This window comes from Prionailurus bengalensis, chromosome F2 (assembly GCF_016509475.1).
Source record: "Prionailurus bengalensis isolate Pbe53 chromosome F2, Fcat_Pben_1.1_paternal_pri, whole genome shotgun sequence".
Taxonomy (NCBI): domain Eukaryota; kingdom Metazoa; phylum Chordata; class Mammalia; order Carnivora; family Felidae; genus Prionailurus; species Prionailurus bengalensis.
The window spans coordinates 60,411,790-60,416,007 of record NC_057353.1 but is presented as its reverse complement, the minus strand read 5'-3'; the positions used below and the strand labels follow the sequence as shown (position 1 = coordinate 60,416,007).

Below are 4,218 nucleotides of genomic sequence, written 5' to 3'. Positions count from 1 at the left end.
GGTGCCTAAGCTCAGAGATATGGCCACAAGACAGCAGGAAGGAAGTTTCTACCTGACAGGAGGGAACAGGGAGGGCTAGTGCTCCAATCGCTCTTACCTACTGCCCTTACCTTGTTAACTTCCCTTGGAAAATCCGACCTCTCCAGCAACCGTTTTTTCAAATTATTCTAACTGAATGCTAGAACTATCTTGTGCTCTGCGTAGTGAATTAGACTCTTCATATAATGTATTTCTCTGGAGACACATATAAAACTCAATTTTGAGGTTTTGAATGAAGCTTTAACCTCTCATTCAGCATCTTTGTTTAGAGTTGTATCATCGTTTCTTCTTATTTATATATTTGTTTATTTTGCTTTGCTTTCTGTAAGGTGTATCATTTTTGTTTTCTGTAGCCAACTGTAACATAAAGTTCAAAACATAGAAATAGAAAATCTCTTTTTCTATGGGTATTTAAGAAGCCTATGCATTTCAAAGCTTCATTTACCATTAAATTGATAATTATTTAGTTAGTGGAAGAACAAAAATCTATGGAATGCCGAACATAACCCAAGTGAAAAAAAATTCAGCATTCTCCACATCTGACAAGTTAACTTCTTTTCTATGGAAAATCGACACCTCTAATTAATACCTGATGAGCAAAAATCTGTATAGCCAAAGATTACTAAGTTTATATGCTGTCAAATGGTCAAAAGAATATGACATATGTCAGTTAAAAGTGTCCTTTGGAATAGCTGAACACTTCAGGATTTTTAGTTGTTGTTATTGTAGGTGTTTTAATACATTTATATATACGACAGCGTAGCTGTTAGACTGGATTCGATGTCAAGCAGGCCTGGCTTTGATTCATAGGTGTGCCATTCTCTAGCTCTGTGACCACGGGTAAATATTTAGTTTCTTTGGGCCTCAGTTTACTCATTCTAATATGGAGATATATGAGATAATGGTAGCTACCTCTTTGGGTTATTGTGAAAAGTGGATAAAATCTAGAAAGCAATTAGCATGGTGTCTGACACATAGTTACGTGCTCAATAAATGTAATTTGGCATTATCATTATTAACTCGTATTCAAGCAGCTTTTTCTATATTGAAAAATAGTTGTATCACATTAGCCTGAGACATAATCAGTGGAGTGTCAGCCTCATCGAAGTGTCAGAAACTGATCCGATTGTCCTCGGTGTCACTCGAATCTGTTGACCACGAGCAGCCAGAGCGATGCTTCTGAAACACAATTTGGATCATGTCACTCCCTAGCTCACAACCCTCCAAAAGCTGCCCATCACATCCAGAGCAAAATGGAAAGGTTTTACTCTTGTGACAACCCTGTCCTGAGTACCTCTGCTCTTACTTTCTACCATTCCTCTCCCCTCTCATTTCATTCCGTACAAAATTATACTTATCCCAAGACCTTTGCACTTATCCTTCATCCCTGGAATTCCTCTTTGTCACTCGTTAAGGTTGGCACCCTCAGTCCATTTAGGTGCCTTATTTAAAGAAGACATTCTCAGCCACTCCAATTAAAGCAGTGACTACTAACTTAGAGTGGTTTTAAAATGTTTTCTATCTGTCTCCCATTCTAGCGGGCAGTCCGCATGAGGGCAAGTCTTTGGTGTGTTCACTGTTGTATTCCCAGTTTCCTGTGCTGAGTTTGCCATGTAACAAGTGCTCAGTAAGTATTGTTCATCAAGGGGCACCTGCGTGGCTCAGTCAGTTAAGCATCCGACTTCAGCTCCAGTCATGATCTCGTGATTCGTGGGCTCGAGCCCCACGTCAGGCTCTGCACTGATGTTGCAGTACCTGCTTGGGATTCTCTCTCTGCCCCTCCCCTGCTCGGGCTCTCCCTTTCTCTCGAAATAAATAAACTTAAAAAACAAAGTATTGTGAATCAAAAACTGAAGTGTTCAACTTAGAAAATAACTACGGGGGTACTTATCTGAAATTTATTCACTATTTTAGGCAATTACTTCGTGACTCAAAATGATCAGTATGTGTCACAGTTTTAACCAAAAGAGTATCTTTCTAACTTAATAAACACAATGTTTATTATAAGAGGTGCAAAAGCATTCTCATGGGGAGCTTTCATAGTAAAACTAACAAATCAACACAGAAAAAGTCTCTATGTCAGTATTCGATAATGGTACTTAGTAAAATCAGAGGAATAAAAGCTCACAGTATGACTAAAAATGGTAAGTCTTAAACAAAGCATGAGTCTGTGTGAATGAAAGTGTTGGGTGTCCAAACTGTTCTCATTTGCTTCAAGATGGAACCATAGGTCAATCATTCTTTCTTAGATCAATATGCTATCCTTGTTAGCTGGCTACAGACAGCCTTTTCCCCAAAACTGTTTCCACTTATTTGAGAAGTAATCTTCAGACCCATGTTATTTGTTAAAGAACAAGATGTTCCCATCTAGAATATAAGAACCAGCATCCTTATGGAAATTTCAAACCAAAATGCCGTATTTTCTCTGCTGTTTTTTTATGTGGACATTTGACCAGTCAGTGCCTTCGCAGGTGGAGTCCGGGTTTGTGGTTTGTGCGGCACTGCCGTCCAATTTCATGTCAAACTTTGCTCAGCTCTACCCTCCTGCCACCTCTCCTAACATTTTCTAATTGGGGCTCTCCTTCTGCTTGACCAGCTGGTCACAGAGTCCCCGGTTCATTCACGCTTGGCTCCATTCTCCATTCTGCATCTGCCTAGGTCTGCTTAAAACCTGCCAGGGATCTTTGACTACGTAACAGCAGAATGTCTGAGCTGGCTCCTATGACACGGAGGCCTTCTGGGACACCTCCACATCCTGCTGCTCCCAGCCACTTACGTTTCAAAACCTCTTCCCTATACTAGCCTCCCCTTCTCCCCTTCAACTTTCTCCTGGGCATGAAAGGGTTATGAAAGGTGGCTCAGTCATGTCGCAGCCTAGTATATGACAAAGTATATTACATAGTATATTACAAAGAACACTTGCATTCAGAGGCACCTGAATTTGAAATCCTTTTCCAACTGACTAGGTTTGTGGTCTTAGAGAACTTACCTCGCCCTCTCAGCCTCTGTTCCCTTACTAGACAAAAATGGGGATCACTGTACCTACCTCAGTTACAGAAATACATCAGATGGCTCTAGAGCACGTGGGTCACAGCATGTGGTGGGAGCCGGCAGCCCCCTGTAACAATTATTATGGGCCAGGTCTGGCAGAGAGGATGTTAGTTCTCTTCCCACATCTTGGTGCAGACGGAATTTCATCAGAGAGCCTCTTATCCGGTGGCCTTATCTGCCAAACAAGCCTCCCACCCTCTGGAACAGTTAAAACCCTTTCCAGGAGCTTCCAAGTCCAAATAACTTTAGTGTTTGTTTCCAACCACATGGACTCCTGCAGAGGCCAGTTGGTGGCCATGCTCTGGAAATGAGGCAGAGTTCAGATTTCTACTGCATTTTATGGGCACAAACAGCCCAAACTCAGTAAACACTTCCATTGCCATGTGGAGCAAAGCATCCCGAAGCCTTGAAATGACACATTCCGAAGTCTTAAAAATCCAAAGGGGAAGAAAGAAATAATTTTAAAAATCTGGGGTAATGGTGACAGAGCATGACTAAAACAATAGTCACTGGGCTAGCAGTCCTTGATAACTTCTCTCTCCTGTGGGCGATGATACTAAACCCCCTGGGATTAACTTGAAGACACGTTGCTGTAGCAGGAGAAAAAAAGCAATCCTGATGCCAGCGTAAGTTCCTGAAGACTACTGTTTACAATAAGAACAGCCAGTCCCAGCCATATGTAATCTGAAAGCATCCATTTTGTATGAAGGAGTGTACACAAATTCAGATTAAGATGCTGTTACAAAAAGGGTAAGGGCTTCTTAATCGAACCTGTGGCACAGCAGGTAGATTTATTCTGACAGGGTAATGAATGATATGGCTTTGGTGGGAGTGCCAGTTAAAAGCAATTATCATCAGCTTGACGTGACAGCCTACTGAAATGCCTCCTAGGACTCACCCTTTTTTTCTAAGGCAGATATTTTTGTTTCTGGGCATGGTTCTGATTTGGGAGGTTCCGGGTTGTTTTTCTGTTTAGAAATGCAGATGTAGCCATTGTTTTAGAAAGCCTCCAAGTGGGTCACCCTGATTTATCCTTTTAGGATGGTTCCATTATGAAACGAGTCAGTTGCTTCCTGGAAAGGGACCAATGCAAAGAACAATCCTAAACCCTAATTCACTGCAAACATT

General features: G+C 41.4%; 1 long non-coding RNA gene across 1 annotated transcript; it reads right to left on the bottom strand.

The window, feature by feature from the left end:
• Nucleotides 1–1,017: 1,017 nt before the first annotated feature.
• On the bottom strand, nucleotides 1,018–3,373 carry LOC122496089. Its single transcript, XR_006300675.1, has 2 exons — nucleotides 3,086–3,373; nucleotides 1,018–1,218 (listed from the first exon to the last, which is right to left on the bottom strand). It is a non-coding gene; the product is annotated as an uncharacterized LOC122496089 (long non-coding RNA).
• Nucleotides 3,374–4,218: the final 845 nt, after the last annotated feature.